Source organism: Alligator mississippiensis, chromosome 1, assembly GCF_030867095.1.
Source record: "Alligator mississippiensis isolate rAllMis1 chromosome 1, rAllMis1, whole genome shotgun sequence".
NCBI lineage: Eukaryota > Metazoa > Chordata > Crocodylia > Alligatoridae > Alligator > Alligator mississippiensis.
The window spans coordinates 34,181,864-34,201,039 of NC_081824.1; positions in this window are offsets into that span (position 1 = coordinate 34,181,864).

Sequence of the window (19,176 nt, forward strand, 5' to 3'; positions counted from 1 at the left end):
AGCTCAAACTGTATCAACTTCAATTTTTTGCTGTACTGATTCTCAGTTGAGTTCTGGTATGTAGGCCAAAGTGTCAGCTATCACATAAATTGTTGCTCCCCTAGGATTCAAAACATAGTCTCCCTCATATTGTTAGGATGATACTGTTTTGAGCAAAGGAAGTATGAAAGTGATTGTTTAGTGCATGTTAACACCACCATGTAATTCCAGAGAGCTTATAAAGTGTGAAAGATAATGTATAATCCCGTCCCCACCATGGAGGTCTATGGTTCTATCTTAGGTATGCCACACATGAGGCTGGCCATGACAATATCAAGTCTGAATAAGCCTTTGCAAGTGTGCTTTGGAGAGAGAACTGGAGAGAGGAACTGGAAGATGGATGGGTCATGATAGAAGATTCAGGTAGGGAAGTGAGGAAAATAAGTTTTGATTGCCTCTGCTGGCAAAGTATCTTATCTTTAGTGAAGTTCCTATAATAAATCACTGGGAAGTAGCTCAGCTGTGATATGAACCTGGTAAATGGTTTTGTATCATCAATGTCTCCAATCATAATCCAGTATCAGGATAATCCAGTACCCTCACCTGATAAAATGCCACCAAATTGGAAGAATACACTGTGAAAAAGCTTAATATAAAAGTGTTATATTAATTCCAAACAGCAAGTGAAGAGCTCTTGATGGGAATAGATTGAGTTGCTGCATGATTTTTGTCTTCTTACGAATGTGCTTTTCTAAGAACCCTGAACTCAAGTTAACATGTTCTGGAAGCCCAGTTTAAACAATTCATGAATGTTGTGCAACCTAGAGACACCTTCTGGAAACAAAGAAAAAAAAATGTTTAACAGCAGAAAACTTAGAAAAATAAGTCAAGTTCCCCTCTATATGCCAAATGAAATGAAATTAGATTCCCTCAGAGAGTTCAGCAGGAGAAAAGAAACTTCAAGCAGACTTCACCCAACATTCCAGTGTGACGTGGGCTTTCCAAGAGCCGAGAGAGACATTCACCAACCACAAAATAGGGGGTGGCCTATAAACAAACTTCATAAAGTCTTCCAACAACAAAAAATCAAAACCCTTAGCCAAGCAAGTGAATAATCACTGTATTTCAGAAAAAGAATTCAAACAGAAGGACCCAATATCTACAAGTACTCAGTGAAAACTAAAGAAGCTGAAGCCACTCAAAGTCCTACAACAAGTTCAAGAGGAGCAGTAGCTGAATAGAAATCTGAATAAGCAGCTAAAATAGCAGGATGGTTTAGAGTTTGGAGAATCTTGGCAACTGGTACACTTGAATTCCTGGTTTACAACACATTTGGCACTGGTATAACCATGGGATGTTATAGTTAAAGTTGCACAATTTCCAACAAGTATGGACACACAATCCTACAAAGATAAAGGTGCCTTATACAAGTACAATTTATTCCTCTTTCCCTATATAAGTAAGCTATGTCAGCATATGTACTTTAGTTCATACTCTTTTGACACTGTAGGTGTAGTTAAAGTGGTGCAGCTTTTGAGTGTAGACAAGGTTTTAGCTGCTTAAATGAAAACTAATTGAGCAGATTGAAATAGTGAAGGAAAAAAAATCTATCCTCTAACATTGTTGTAGCCAGTGTTTAATTCTACAGGGATACAACTATCATAGCAAGTTTCTCAAATGCTTTAAATTGGCAGAAGTTGATTGGCTAACTGCAGTGAAGGTTTACCAGTTCACACAACATGATGATTTATCCCATTATATATAAATAAGCTACTTTATAAGCCTGTACCAGCAGAATATAGGCCATATGGGCATTTAGTCTACACAAATCAAAAAGGCTACAACTAGTGAATATGGCTCAAGCTCACCAGCTGGCCTATTCCTGGACAAAGTTATCCTGTGTTAGAAGAAAAGAGAAAGAAAAAGGCTACAGAAGAGAGCTACACTCTGGGATGTTAGGTAATTTAAGTGAATGGGCTTCAAATTGAAAAGCATAAATTTGTATATATATGTATGTAAAGTCAAAAGGTCATCCTCTACTATGGAATAAGGCACACCTTCATTGACCCTCAGTGAGCTGGAGGCTGCAGTTCAATTGCTGCTTCTTGTATCTGCTTTTGTCACATTCATGCATCTTAATAAAAAAACTAATAATTGTTGAACACAGCAATTAAGAGAAAAATAGATTTCTCTTCCATGTGCCATTAACCTTAATCTTCCTATCTGGCCTTGCTCAATCTATTGCAGCTTCCATTGAGGATCTAATATATAGTCACTAGAGGAAAGCTATTTCATGGCAAAACTATCGTCTATCTGCATGTACATGACCATGGAAGCTCATAATGAGCGAGTTGACAAAAACTTACAGAGGCATTTTTTGTGTGTTGGGCCTATAACTATTAATATTATTTTATGATCATTAGAAATATATGGAATTCATTTTGTTAGACTTCAACTTCATGATAAATGGTCCTTTGCTTATATCACACAGGACTGAAAGTCAGAAGGGTTTATCCCAAGCCCCCAGTTTTCCCTACACACCCACTCATAATACCACTGACTTTCCTTTTGACCTTGAGTCTCTGCATGCTTCTAGTGAATTATCTATAAATAGGAGGCTTTAATTCTTTGAAAAGCTGTAAGAATTAATCATTAGGTATTATAAAGTGCTTGGACATCCACGTGTAGAATTACAGAATATTGTTTATAGTGTATAAGAAGTAATACCAATGACCTTCCTTTTCTCTTAATTAAAAGAATACATTGTATTCTGGCCCTTCTACTTTCTTAGGGCAAGTTCCCACAATCTATTTACCATGAGGTAAATGACAATTGGGATTTGCCACACATCAACTGGTCTGCAATATTTGCCAATGTGTGTGCACTTACCCCACAATAAATGAAAGCTAACCTGTCATAGCTTGAACCTTGTATTGAATCCATCACCATCATATCTGAATATATTCCAATATTGCCCTAAATTATGTGACATACATGACATACATACATATGTTTGTGTGTAAGTATGTAATTTCCCCCATCCTTTCCTATACCTCAAGGGAAAATTATGTAGAGGCTTTGTTTATTTGTTATTCTTTTTTTTTTTAATTATACATTAATGACTATGTTCCTTTAGTGAAGATAAGGTGAAAGAAGTGTATTTTCAACTTGGAAAGCAATATGGTGCCATGAGGTATGGGACAGTGTTTAGCTATTTCAGGAGTTCATTCCATAGTTTTGGACCAAACCCTGAAAAATCTTTATCTGCCAAAGATGTGAATGAGTTATATTTTGTATTGTAGCATGCACTGCCACTACTGTTAAGATTTATGTCTCTTGTTACTAATACTGAATTAGAAATGTCAAAAAAAAAAGCAGCAATATGTTCTGGGAAAGGTTATATCCTTTTTTTTTTTTTTTTTTGGTAACTATGCATTGAAGTATTTCTCTCTGATTCTCTGTCTCTTTGTAAGAACTGGGATGGAACACTCCAATCCATGTGATGTCACAAAACCATGCATTTTTCTAGGCTTTCAAGTTATTTACTTTCACTTTGTGCTCCCAGCACTTCAGAGGTGTGTATTATTTCACTGTAACACAGGACTGTCATGTCTTATTGCCTTATTAAACTCTTCCATGTGAACCAATTCAGTAAATGAATGCTTTAATGCTAGATGTGTTAAAAGCAGGGATAGGTCAAATTGATTTGAAAGAGATGGCATAGTCCTGAACAGAAGGGTGTTTGAAAGGTTGGAGATTGGTCTGTCATCTTATTTGACTAATTGATCTCTTGACTGGTGTTATTTTGAATAACAAACACCTCCAAACACTCTTTTCCAAAATGTTTTTGAGAAATAGCACCACAGACCTCAAAATAGGATATTAGTAGAGGAATGGGAAACCACCTTGTATAGGCCCTTTGCATGGGGAGTGAATTTTATCACCAGATCACACCGGATGTAGAATGGCAGAAAACCATTCAGTAGGGGCCTGTAGTACATATATCAGCTATGTGAACTATATATATGAACCAATGCTGAACCAATGCATATGTGAACCAATGCTGATATAGTTACCATGGTTAAACAACAACAATACAAAAGTGGTGGCATGGACTTCAGTATGGTCTGTGTCAGAATTAGAGCAACTAGATATATACTTGCATTGCTAGGCTGCACTGAAGTCCATGATGCCTATAGTAACTGTGCTAGCTAGATTAAATCTCAGGCATACTTAGCCATGCTGAAACTGAACTTCCTGATTGTACTATAGACATGCCTTTAGATCTATAGCCTGGATTGTACCTTTTGTTAGCCAACTGGATAAGTGTAAGGAAAAGGCTTCGATGAGCCTATCTGATCCAGGTGGCTTGCACTTCATTCCATGTCAGAGTGCATGTATTAACTTTGGGTTAAGGGTGATCCCATTAAAGAACAAGCTGTGTACAATATCTGTTCCAACAGGCTGCTCATTGAACAATAGAAAGGCAGCAGACAACCATGCCTCACAACAGCTCTGAGTCATATCGGTATGATTATCCCTACTTTGGAATTCTGTTATACTTTTATTTTCTAAGGGCTGAAATGATCAGCCCTTTATTGAAGGGCAGTTGAACCCATGATACATTTTACTGCTTGGCTTCCTTGCTGATACCATCTGAAAGGTTGACAATAGTAATTTTGTATTATTGTAATGCAGAAGCCTATTCTCTAGAAATCAGATGACACCCATAATAACTCATTTCACATTAGTCTTGTAAATGCCATCAGATAGCAAACAGCTGTCAGTTACTGCCAAACTGCTAAAATGAGCTTTCTATCTTGATCTGCAGACCAAGAAGTAATCAGATAAGCATCTTAAATGCTTACCTAAGCCAACAATATTATAAGACACAGATATAATGGTAGCAATGTGATAATATGTTTTGCAAGCAATTAGCCTATATGAAAACATTCCCATAATACTTTTACCTGATTCTCCCATGATTTTAGCAATCTGCCAGATTTTGTCATTAACCCAAGTAGTACTTACATTTTTTTATACAATATTTGTCTCTTCACCATGTGTTTGCATATAGCCTACCACAAAAGGAGCATGCCTACATATCCAATTAATGTGCCTTAATTTTTTCTCAGAAAAACCAGGTTCATTAAAGTGTTCCCAGGCACATATCTACACGTGCACCCACGGAGCAAATTGTGCCTAACAGGAGCAGTTCAGTCCAGGGCTGCTCCTGCCCTGCTCTGTCTCCCTGCAGCGTCCAGTGGGAGCTCCTGGCTCCCCAATGCCAGCCCCTAGCTGTCCTGGCTACAAGGGCAGCCTGGATCTGCGGAGGGAGTGGGGAGCTGTCCCTCCCTACCACTGGGAGATCGGGGCCAGTCTTGAGCCCAGAGGGACAGGAGGAGCTGTCACAGCTTGACAGGCAGCTGCCTGCCAGCCCTGCACAGATCAGGACCTGACCCAATCTCCACAGGGCAGGGAGGCAGCTGCCCAGCTCCCCTAGCCCTGCAAAGATTGGAACAGGTCCTGATCTCCACATAGCTGGGAAGCAGCTGCCCATCAGGTGGGACAATTTTCCCAGCCCTGCAGAGATTGGGACAGGTCCCAATCTGCTTGGGGCTGGGAGGCAGTTTTCTGGCATCCAGGACAGCTTTCACAGCCATGTGGAGACCAGGATGCCACATGGCTGGAAAGCAGCAACCCATGAAGCTGGGACAGCTCTCCCCATCCCCTGTGGTCCCTGGCTGCAATTTGCTCCTGGTCAGCATCTACACATGTGCTTTGGCGCATTAGTTTAATATTCCAATTTCTAGTGCCTATGTCTACAGTTACTACAAAATGGTGCATTAAACTAATCTACTGCACAGTAATTGCTGCACACTTGTAGAAGATGATGCTTTACTGTGCATTAGATTAGTGTAACGTGCATGAAGTGGCTCATGTAGATACACCCAAGGGCTCCAATACCTGACTGGAGCCTCCATGCACTTCCATATTATTTATTTAGAAATTCTTGAAATTTTGTTCTTCATCCTAATGGTAAAATAATTAGGTTGATTCAGCACATACACTTTTCTGAGAAAGTTTCTTTATAGTATCTGTTACACACCAAATTTTGTTCAGGCACAGATTCTGTTTCTCAAAAAAATTCTGAATTCTCAAAAAAAATTCATGAGATAGGATATATTCTTTGAGACTGCAGGATCTTCTTTGGGTAATCCACTGTGATACTGTAGAGTATGGGAATATGGGAATATACGGTGATCTAATGTGATATTGGGAATATTTTGCAAGTCACTGCATGAAGCTCCAAGCATGCGGGATTCTCACTGCAGTAAACTACATCAATAGTTAAAATACATAACTGTATGTTAATAACTTTGTTGGAACTTGTGTCAGCTGAGCAGGATTTGTTTCCATGCTGTTCAGCACGGGTTAACCCAGTCTTCACTAGCATCTTATGTGTTATTCTATTGATAAATCAGGTGGGACAATAATAAAATTGGACTCAGGCAATATAATTTTAACCAGTTCTGTGAAGCCCAATTCAGGCCTCATGTTTAATATATTGTGCAGCACCTGATAGACATAAGGCTTCCTGTGTCCTTTTCACACATGTATAGCCTGTCAGGCCAGTAAAGCCTTTTGAATAAATAAGAAACCAAAATAGAAACAAAATAGAATAGTAAAAATGTTCAGAGTAAGCATTTGTTGGCTAATGTATATTGAAATATGGACTTATCTTTGTCACTTTCTGGTTATTAGAAGCAGAGACATAACTACCAGAGTCTGCACCTTAGGCAGGAGCAGTGGCAGGATTTTGACCTGACTGGCAGTGGCAACCACTGTGCCAGCAGCAACAGTGGCTGCTGTTCTTACACCTCCTCTAGGAGTTTGTTAGCAACTACAGATATTACTCCAGTATTGAAATTATCTTATTATTGGAGGTTTTTTAAGAGATATGTTGGTGTAGAAATGGATGTGTCAGTGGTGTGGGGTGGTGGATGTGCCAGTTCCATACTAGTCTGTGGGAGCACCTACATGTTCATTAATGCACAGTACTAAAGTAAGTGCACAGTAAGTACTTGCTTAATGAAATACTAACTAAATGCATAGTAACTAGATATACTGTGCAGTAGCGCTGGCACATGGGTTTTTAGTGATACTTACTGTGCACTAACCTAAAACTACTGCGCAGTAGCATATCACCATGGTTTTTGCTCAGTACACTACTGCACAGTATTATTAGGCTACTGCACATTAAGAGTGTCACGTAGACATGCCCAGTGCTTCTTTTTATATACACACTTTATTGCATCAGGCTGAGAGCAAAACAGTAAGGTGGTACCACATTGTAAAAAGGCATTTTTTGTGCAATATCTACGTTTAGAATAACAGGGCACCAATCTGTCAAAAATGTCTTTTTGGTATTAAAGCTCTAGGGGTGGAACTCAGTTGTTGAGATCCTTCCTAATATAGATTTCTAGAAAGATCAGGACATATCTTAAGTAGATGTTCAGCTGGTGTAGAAAGAGTTTATACTAGGAAAAGGGTGTACATGGTGTGGCAGAATGCCACTTCTGTTTCTCCCTAAAAACTCTGCTCTGTGACAATTTAGTTAGGATGGGCCCAGCAGAGGATACATACCTTACCCTATCTCTTTAGGTAACCTTAGCTGGATACATTCCTGAGGGAGCAGGGATATGTGCTTCCTCTGCCTACGTGACTGGCATCACATACCTGGGTGAGGGGCTTGGGCGCCCTGGTGAGCTAGAGACTGCCAGTCTGCCCAGCAACCAGTGATGCATTTCAAATTGGTTGGCTGACAGCCTACAGGTGCTAGCCTCCATTGGACCAGGTAAATGAGGTCATAAGGGCTATATAAGTTAAGGACTGCCCAGGTGGAGAGGGCAGCAGCCATGAGGAAACCTCAGAGAGAGAGAGGAGCTGGACCATCTGAAACTTGCTCTCTCTCTCTCAAAACTCATGATCAAGGAACTGCCTGCCTCCAGAGGTAATCTCCAACTGCCTCTCGATGATACTTGTGAGTAAGCTACCTGAGATCTAACTAGATATATAGCTTGCAGTAACTCAGATGTGTGATCAAAAGCTACTCCAGCCACTCTGTTTTCTCTATGGGATTTCTCTGATACTACTCAATTCTGTCCCCTATTCCAACCCTACTCCTTGTAACCAATAAAGTTCTCCTTTGTACGTAGTGTGGGAGATGTATTGGGAGTGGGTCTAGATTATGCCTTGGGGTCCCCTTGGTTCAGCTAAGGGAGATCACTACTTGTGCTTCCAACTGAGGGAAGCACCACAAGTTCTGGTAGTGAGACAAGTACCCTTGAGGGCTACTAGACCTGTGTTTCACAGGGGGTGCAGAGCCAGAATCAAGCCCATACATGGGTGGTGGCAGCTTTACCCCCAGGCTAGCGGGTGTGCTCCAGGAAGGGGTCTGCCAGACGTGAGGCACCCGCAGAGAAGCACTCGGAGCCTGGAAGGTGGTCAGGCACAGTGAGGTGGGTGGCCCAACACAGGAGCACCCCCTACTGGCCTGCCATACATGGGAGATGGGAGGGTAGCTGGTATAACTGCATCTACACTAGGGCTTTTGCTAGTTGATTTTATAATATCAAAAACACGTTTAAATATGGGCTAGCCCAAGTCTTCTGCAAAGCATTTGCACATGGGTGGTTGGCCATACAATCTGTACTCCTGTATGACAAAAGTTTATGTTTACATGTAAGAAAACTCCTTTAACAGACATAAATCCTCTAGCAAATATCCTAAAGAAGAGGCAGTAATATGTGGGCAAAAAAGTCTTTTTTTCCAGTATTGGTTATTTCACTCAAGGATATGGCTTAAGCTAGAACTCTTTTGCTACAGAGGTCCAATGGAAAAACTCTAGCAATATGAATTTTCTGGGAAATTCACTTAAGCATAAACAAGACAAAAGGCACTCTCCTGTCTGGAGGGAGAAGTGTGGAAGAACTCATGGAGATCTAGAAACTATGATAGATGCTTCAAGGTGTCATCTTCTTCATGATTTAAAGATCTTCTGTATCTAAGCCTTTGTCTTTGCTGCCAAAAGTGACAAGTTTATCCATGATTGCAAACTCTCATTAGTTCTCCTTAGGTAACATCCTATTGGAAACAAGGCACTATTGTTTGACCAGCAGACAAACTTGGTACAGTCAACTACAGGGAGGAGGGGGTGTAGCTACCTGGTCTGTCAAGCTACCTTGTGTTAAAAGGTTCTTAAGCTTTCTCCCCAGTAGGTGTTCAGGGCTGAAGAATTAATGTGTTAATTATCCTGCTATTAAAAACGCAGCTTTTTGCAGTGAAAGCATAGCCTAAGAAAAGCATTTAAAAAGGTTGTCTGGATCTAAATGAGCCTTAGCACTAAAAGAAAACCTCTGGGGTTTATTGAGTTCTCATATTTTACTCTTCATTACATTCCCTACTGTTTACTTTTTGGGAGTCTTATTTAACCATCCTTGTAGTAAACAGAATAAAATCAATGGGACTAGTCACAGCACAAAGAGCTACTTGACATGAAGAGAAGAGGCAGGAATGAGCCTATAATAACATTATCCTTATGATATGATTTAAATAGTCTCCTTGCATAAATTACAGCCATTGTGGGAAAACATTGCATTAATGACAGGTAAACAGTGCCTGTCAGTTTGAGACCTCTGTGCACTTGGTTACTGGTGCTGAGTGGGGTGTGGTGACACAGCAACTAAGAGATTTTACTAACATGACAGAAGTGTGATTTGGGGCCTCTTTCCACTCTCACTGGAAGCTTTCCCCAACTGACTCATCTGTAAATGGGTACGTGCTTGTTTGGGCCAGGGAGTTGGAAGGTTCACTATCTCTGTTAATAATGATGCTGGCTATAGAAAATGGCAGGCCTTAGCCATGCAAGCTTGATACAATCCTATAAAAATATCAAGAACAGGAAATGATTATATTTTACCTGTGTGAATGTGGAATTATCTTATACTTCCAGCTGGCAGCTAACACAGCTCCAAGAAGTTTATTTCACCCTGCAGAATTGCACAACTTTCGCAATACATCAATGGGCATTTCAATTAGATTTCTCCCAAATTGAAACCTCTGTCACCCAGGGAGACAGCACTACCATAGGCAGAATGGAGCCTTGGGTCCTGGTGGCTGCTCCCAAACTGCTTATGTATTTTACCTAAAGACTATTTGGCTGGATCCAGATGTGCAGACACATGTTGTTTGTGGCACCACAAACCTCTTTGCAGCACCACAAACTGTACATGCTGCACATTAATCTGTGTTTTCCATTGCTAATTTGCAGCACTGGGGCAAAATTTGCTACCAGGATTTTTTGGTAGAAAAAAAAAAAATCCCTACCAAAGAGGTGGTGCAAAGCACATCAATGCAAAGACAAATGCCTCAGAGACATGGGAGCAGGCAGCCCCGGGCTGCCTGCTTCCCCATTTCTGTGTGCTGTGGAGTCCCCATGCTGAGGCATGCAGAGATGGGGGAGCAGCCAGCCCAGAACTTCCTGCTCCCCAGTCTTGAAGCACACTTCACCCCAGCCAGCTGGGGAGAGCCTGCCTGCCAGCTAGCCCCACACTGGGGCACCCTATGCCCCAGCCAGCCCCGCCCCCTGCAGTGCATGGAGCAGCAGGACAATGTTTTCCACTGCAAACCACATGAGCAGGGGCATGTGCTGCAGTACAAAGTAGCAGCACAAATTTGTACTGCTACTATTTGTGCTGCTGCAAATGCACGCCCCTGCTCATGTGCACATGGGCTTTAATGCTAAATACATCAGTGACACTGTAGCATTGTAATGGCTTTATTCTGTACTATATGCTAGCAAAAGAAGGCAGGATTTGGCCCAGTGGAATTATATCAGTGCAGTGCATGGGCCATCTGAAAACAAATTTATTACCAGTAATTATTATGCCCACTTCACCCTTTTGTGCCCTGCAGGCATATAGTTGAAAGTGTTACAGGGGAAATGTGACTTCATGGGAGATTTACAGTAGAAAAGACTAGGTAGATTTCCAATAGGGTTAATTGTACACTGCTAAAGCATGATGAATTTTGTGTTCATGTGGTGACCCTGTTCCAACCAAAGGCTGCTCTGACCTTCCCCTGTCCTGTGACATCATGGTCAGGCCACTATCCAGGAATACGTATAATCAAGGTTAAATCCCTGCCAGAGCTTGGTTTTACCCACTAGGTTTTCAAGCCACAGGTGGTCACTATCAATGAACAATGTCACACAGTTGATCTGTGGTCATATCAAGTCATATTTGACCATTCATAATAGGACAAAATTGCATAAGACAAAAACATAGATGTGAAGGAAAGTCAGAGGGATTCAGGCTGTTACACAGGATGAAACAAAACGTCATTTTGTGCTTTGGACACCAAAAATTGTGTAAGTGCCACTTAGATATTTTGGTCTAGAAACAAATAACTAGTTTTGATTTGGGGGCTGATTTGTCTGAGATGTGACTTGCATCAAAACAGGTGCAGGACAGTTGTTTACACAAGAGGCTTAAATGGCAATTAAGTCAAATTATCTGAGATTGTTCCAAGGCAAAGTGTTTATTCAGATACTTCACAGATACTTGACTGGGGCAATGGGTTTGTCCTCTGTTAGGTCTAGGGTTTCCTAGGGGACAAAACACACAGATCTGAATCAAACCAGTGGTCTGTTTTTAGCCTTGATGGCAAAACAGATTTTAATCTTCTATGCAACATACAACATGAGACAGACCTTCAGCTGATGCAAATAGATGCAGGTCCATTGAAGGCTATAAAATAATGAATAGTATGGTGAAAGTAAAAAAGGTACCCTTGACAGTACCCTTCATCTTCTTGCTCTACTCATGGCAGGTTAAAGGGTGTTTTTGATGTTTCAGGCCTCATATATGAGGGTTTGTTCCTGAAGGTTTTAAAAACAGGTTAGACAAACATTTGTCCAGGATAGTTAGTCAAGGATGATCCTGCCTTGAGCAGGGGGTTGATCTAGAACATGGGTGCTCAACCCAAGGCCTGCAGGCCAAATCCGGTCCATGGAGCCATGGCAGCAATTAACACTCCCACCATTTCTTGCTACCAAATTTCCAAGCTCTGCAGTTCAATTGGACCTGGGCTGCTGCCACAAGGATGGATTGGAGCCAGGCTGTTACTGTGTGGCCGAATTAGACCATGGCTGTTGCCATGCAGCCAGAGCAGGGCTGGGCTGGACCAGGCCAGACCCCGGCTGGATCAGGGTTGGCCTGGGCCCTTGCTAGGGAGGCGGATCAAGCCCCAAACCACTGCTGCACAGTTGGATTGGGCCGTGGTTCACCCACTGTGCCACAATTCTGATTAGGCCACGCAGCTAGATTGGCCCCCTGCCATACCCACCTCCTGCACCAGATCAGCTTCCTGCCATGTTTTCCTCCCACATAGGATCAGCTCCCCACCATGCCCACCCCACATACCAGACTGGCCCCCTGCTGTGACCACCTAATGGGATGGATCCAGCCCACTGGCTGGATCTGGCTCACAAGGGTAGTGGCACCTTTCATCTACCCCTCAGGGCAAAAATTTGGGCACCAATGATCTATGTGACCTCCTGAATTCCTTGATTCTATGGTTCCACCTTTAGCAATACCAGAGTGAGGATATACATGAGGAAGTTATTAGGAAGCAAGTTTAAACAAAAGGAAGTTCTTCTTCACAAAGTGTATTAGCAATCTCTGCAACTCATCACCAAAATATATAGTAGAAACTGACAATTTAACCAGGTTCAAAAGAGGATTGGACAAACTCATACAGAATAGGTCCATCAATCAGTACAAAATATGATGGTCAGTCTACAACCTCCATATTAAGCCTTCCTAGGGCTCTAAATGCTGGCAGCTGTAAGAGAAGAGGGGCAGAAGACAGTTCAGTCAGGATTGGACCTGCATAAATACTCTTCCCCTTAGAATCTACTCTGTGCCATTCTGAGATATTCATACTGAGAAAGATGGACTGTGGTCTGACCCAGCATTGCACCTGTGCAGGATTTTTCTGGACTTTTCAATTATATGTGCATTAGGACAAGATTCTATAAAATCCTTTCCAGGTTTTGTCTAATTGCTTTATTCTCATAAAAATGAAATATTTCCACGTTTTTGCATGCCTTCTCTACAGGCAAGGATTCTGTTTTTATGTGCAGGCACATAAGCAGAGAAGAATACTTACTTGATTAAAGGATATTACCATGAACAATGAGCTAAAAGAATCAGGGAAGATTTTCACAATATACTACATTAAATAAATATATATAATGCAAAGGCTGTACAATCATACTGACCTGCATATGGGTTTAAGATAAGCTTATTAATTAATAAGAGGAGAAGTCAAATGTGTGCATACAGTAAGCCTAATTTATTACTTATGAAAGATTTTGCCACATGAGGTCAAATGAGTATATGTTGCTTATACAATACTTTTCTCTACAAGCCACCATTTTGCTGCATGCTCTGACTAGCAATGAAATGGTGGCACAGAGGGACACAGAGAGGGTATATAATATGCTGTGCATTCAGCTATATCTTTCAGTCCCTGCCCTATTCTCTCTGAATGATTTCTATACCATTTTTTTTCATGTAAAAAGAATAATAAAATAAACAAGAGAATTAAAAATGTATAAAATTAACTTTTTTAAAAATAATGTAATGTTTGGGAAAGTATATTTTTAATGAGGTGCCTTAGATCTCAGATGTAAAATGTGTCCCAAATGCCAATGTGGTTTGGATTATTTTTTAACTCTGTCTCTCAAAATATACAGCAGTCATGACAAATCAGCGTAAATGTCAAGAGAATACATGAGCCTTGCTGAGAGGCAGGCTGAGCTTTCACAGGACTGAGGGGGCTGGTTTATTTTGTAATGGATGGTTTACCCTTTGTATATTTGAAGAGCTTCCTCTCTGTATCTCTATCCAAGCACCCCCCTCCATTTCGGTTTCTCTCGTCATTCTGCTTTCTTTAAACCTCGTGCACCCTTCAGGGCTTAGTTCCCTAAGCCTTGATTCTCCTCCCCTTCACAACCTACACACAAATACAAATGACTTCCAGTGATTTTCATGGGAGGAATTGTTTTTCACACACGTGTGACTGCAACGGGAGTTACTCCTATCTTCTGTGTGTGTCCATATGTGTGAGATTACTTCTCTTCCCCGTGTGTTCTAGTATGAGCAGGTGATTTCAATGGAAGTTACCCAGTTACACACACACACATTGAGACAGAGAGAAAGAGTATAAGCAAGAAGGAGAGGACACCAGCAGAGATCCCTGGGAATTATTTGCATCCTGTATAGGGACGAAGGGCCTTTTTGCATAACAAATATGATTCCTTTTGCTTGTAGAAGGAGGATGTATTTGGGTGAAAAAAAATGAATGCCAAGTGATGTTCAAGTAGTAAGCTTCAGTGGGGGATTATTTTCTAAATTAGAGAAGGAAGTGTCCTGTAATTGCTTTTTCAAAAACAACCCACACTCCTGGCTAGTGTCTTATATTATTTCACAAACCTTTCTGCAAATTTGTATATCCCCCAAAAGCCTATAGGTCTGTAAGTCCTCACTAGTGACACACGCTATGACAGTCAGGTTAGTTATTAATTGAAAATAGTCATTTGCTGAAAGCAGCACCTAAAAAGGTAGTGCCTCTTAGATCAATAAAACAGAGAGAAGTTGCCTTTTAGAACATAACATTGGGTGTGTTGTAAATCTTGACCATAACCACATAGCTGTGACAGAGAAAGAGACATGGGCCAGACCTTCAGTGGATGCAAATAGATGCAGGTCCATTGAGGGCTATAAAATAATAAATAGTGTGGTGAAAGTAAATAGGGGTCTACTATTTACCATCTATTGACAGTGCGTTCATCCTCTTTACCTGTGGTAAGTTAAAAGGTGTTTTTGATGTTTCAGATCTTATCCCTGGTGTGAGACTTAAGAATTATGGGACAATCCTTAGAAACTTCTTGTATTAAATAATTTTAGCATAAGCTTTATCAGAGAGGTGGGAAAATGCTTTAGAAATTTAATTGTAGATGGACAAATTTTACTATTGCTTTCACATAAACATTAATTCCTGATCTATAATCATGTAGCCCGAATAAAATACTGAGTATTGTTACAAAGAATTAAATGAAGGTAAGATTTGGCCCAAACATTTTTATAACATTTCATATGATAGATTTTTCCATAAGGTGCATCACTTCAAGAAATTATTAAAATGATCAGACAGCAAGTATAAGTCTCCATTGCTTTCCTGTCTGAGCTCTGCTCAAGTATAGTTAACCTTTCATTATTCATTTACACAGTTACCTAAGTAGTGTATTTTTACATATACTGTGTGTGTGTGTGTGTGTGTGTGTGTGTGTGTGTGTGTGTGTGTGTAATATAACTTAGATTAATCCACTTTTGGCAATGCTGCAGCAAACTGTGAAAAATTTCCCTTGTACTGAACTCCTGAATGGATATATTTTGAGGCAGGCATAAGTACTGATGGATCTAACCACAGGCTTCATTATACATCCTATGTAAGAGAGTCGGGTCATATTGAAATGTAAGAAGACACATTTGGGACTGATATGAAGGGTGTGACTGAACTAGGATTACCATACATCTGGGTTTTTCCAGACACATCCTCTTTTTGGACCCTCCAAAAAGAGGTTTTTTGGGGGTTTTTTTAATCTGAACCAATGGCCGGGGTTTTGCTCCACTCTACTGGTGGGAGGAGGGGAAGGGCAAGTGGAGGCAGGGGGCACCACATGCACTTGCATGTGTACACACGTGTGGCCAGCACGCAGCCAGGCAGGGTGCTGGGAGCTGCCTCGGTAGCTGGATGCTGGTAAGTCTATGGGGAGCAGGTGTTGGAGAGCCAGGACTAGGGGACTGCCCAGGTGTGTGTGTGTGTGTGTGTGTGTGTGCACGCACGCACGCAGCAGGGGTGTGTGGAGGGAATGGGTGGGTGAGGGACACCGGTGCCTGCTGGCACTAGAGGAAGGTATCTGGGTACAGGGGCTGTGGCAGGGCAGGGGGCAGACACCTGCCCCTCTAGTAGGGGAAAGGAGTGGGAGGGGCTGTTTGAAGGTAGTAGGGAGCTCCATGTCCAGGCTGGCAACACTTGGGCTGGTGCCCTTGCTCACAGAGCTGGGCTAGCTGGGAGATGCTGCCTGGTGGGGGGCATGATCAGTCCACCTGGCACAGTGCTGGAGCCCAAGCCCAAGCTGGGCTCTTCCCTCCCACCTGCACTGGGGCCAGACTCACTCCACCACCTCCTACATGAATTGGAGTCACTGCGCTCCAGCCCAGTTGGGACGGGGGCAGCTGGGGGCCTTTTCTGGCAGGTTTGGGGGAGCAGGGGGCTGTGGAGATCAGGAGTGAGGGGCACCAACAGGGATGGGGGTTGTGGGTCGAGAGTGAGCAGCACTGGCATGGCCTGGAGGAGGAAGTGCGGGGGGGAGGGGGGACTGTAGGTCAGGAGTGAAGGGCAGCAGCAGGGACAGGGGGCTGAAGATTGGGAGTGAGGTGTCCCTCTGACAGATGCCCTCCTTTTTGGAACTGGATATATGGTAACCCTAAGTCTGCTGGAGATAAGGCTGTACAATGAAAACAGATTAATTGATTCAGGCATAGCAGACAATTTTATTTCTATGCACTTGTAGACCCTGGCAACACTGGGGAAGAACCCTGAGGGAGACATGTTATCTTCTGGCGTAGCTCCTGCCACTGAAGGCTAGCCCTAAATTCCACCACAGCAGATACCTCTGTTTATCTAGAGATCTTTCTGGCTCTTTTAAATTAATATATGGGCATGTCAAATGCATTAATGGAGTCTTCTAGAACACCCTTGTTAGATGGGACTTTTTAGACAGTTTTTGCTGGGGGCAGGGGAGAGTAGTTTTAAGTGGTTTGCTTACGGTTACACAAGAAGTCTGACATGAAGCTGAGAACTGGTCTCAGGTCTACTGTGCTCCATTTTAGAACCCTGTTCACTGGGCTAGTTTTCCTACTCAGCTATTGTGGGCTACTAAGTAGAGCTAGTGCAAAATAATTTCTTATCCTGCATTTTTATTATTATTTTAAAAATAATAAAATTCATTCCCATTCCATATCTGGATGAAACCAAGAACTTTAGAAGTTTTTCACAGACAGACAAAGAAAGAAATCCCTTTCAAAATTAACTAATATCACTGTGATTAGGACATTCTCCTGGGATACAGGAGACCCAAGTTACCATATTTCCAGTATCAAAAAAGAGGACACCTATGGGGCAGGGGGGAGAAGAAGGGGAGGGAGATATGATTGTGCAGTGATATGCCTGCACCCTGCCTCTGCCCCTCACTCCTAAGCCCCTGCCCCCCAGCCCTGCCAGTGCCCTTCACTCCCAGCCCACAGCACCCTGCCCCCCCAGCCCTGCTGCACAAATAGTTCCCATGTGCACACATACACACAGTGTCTCTTTATGTGGGTGTGACTTGCTGAGGCCTGGATGGGAAGCACATGACCTCTGACAGCCAATCACCTTGCCCCCTGCTCCCAGCCCCAAGCAGCCAACCTGGGAAAGCAGAGGAAGAGCAAAAACCTTGACATTTGATCTCATTTTAAAAACCCACCCAAGCACAAGGACAGGGGGCCAAAAAAGAGGACATGTCCAGGAAAGCCCAGACATATGGTAACCCTACACAGGTTCAAATTTCTGCTATGTATGATTTAGACCAGGGGCTTGAACTTCAGTCTCCCTCCAGCCAGGTGAGTGCCATATTGGCTTCTCTTAGATGGGTGTCATTATTTCTTTGCACTGAATTTGATCATAAATTCCATGTTAGAGCTTAGAACTTGGGGATAGTTAAATTGTGGGAATGTACTGGTTTAATAAAGTTTGGCTTTTGATGAATCAGTATTTCCTGATGAAGAGGGGAAAAAAAAAACATTTTCACTGGAGAATTCCCAGCTGGATCTGCTGTTATGGCTGTGACCTTTTCCAATCAACAGCCCTGGGTTTTGTCTCATTTTCTCTCTCTTCCCTCTCAAACTTGAGGGAGACACTTCAACCTCCTCTCCTGGTCAACTATCTTCCATTAGGGACCTAAACTAAGGTTCCTGTGGCGATAATTTGTATTAAGGTGAATTTGGCTCAAGATTATCAATAAATCAAGGTGAATTTGACTAATAAGGGTCTGATATTGTTTCAGATTTAAATTAAATACTTGTTTAAATACTTATTAACCTACGTTACAAGTAGGCAGAAAAATCAACAGCAGTGCGTATGTATATACCAAGACATTAAATACATAAAATCAAGTTATAAAAAGTGAAGATCTGATTTCTGTAAAATAAGTCAATTTTACCAAGATTTTCATATATCTAACATGCAGTATATATGCCTATCTTGGGTTTTGCCAGTCTTGCCCATGTTAAGTAGCATGTTACTCTTATAGCGTTCCAATAACTTCAGTAAGATTCCCCAAGGAGTAAGATATTTAAGAAATAAGACCTTTTATTAACATAAGCAAGGGTGGCAGGCTCTGGCTTATAATTTGTATTTTCAAAGCACTGTCAAAATATTGAGCCAAATTCCTTGCCTTATGTAGGGAAAACTCCCATTGATTTCAGTGGGGTGTTTTCATGCATAAGAAAACCAAGAACTGGTCCCTGAATGAATTTACTTTGGAGAAATATGGCTGTTTAAATGGTCAAGTTAAACAAGACACAATTAGAGTTACATTTGTCTGGTCTTCCTAATTCAGAACTCCCCTGGGTGTGTTTATGAACCCCAAGAGGGGCTACTTTGTTGCCTTGTTAACTTTAATTGCCTTTTGTTTAGCTGGATCGTTTAAACAAGCGCATTCATAACATGGTAGTTTATGGGTCTTGAATCTTTGCAAGACTTCACCATTCTTATTCAAAGTTGGCTCTTTGAACACGGGAACTATTTGGATCAGCTACGTTTTCACCTACAGGTGTGAAATATAACCTTTTTAACTGTGGGGAAAGTAAGGCAAATGATCAATCCAGCAAAAGTAGGAAAATATTTTTAAGATATAGATTCCAAGTTTAAATAATATTTTCTATCACTTTAACTTCAAAATATAGCCTATGTATGGCTCATAAATTAATGTAATAAAAAGCAGGACAAAATCTGTTCTATAGTATG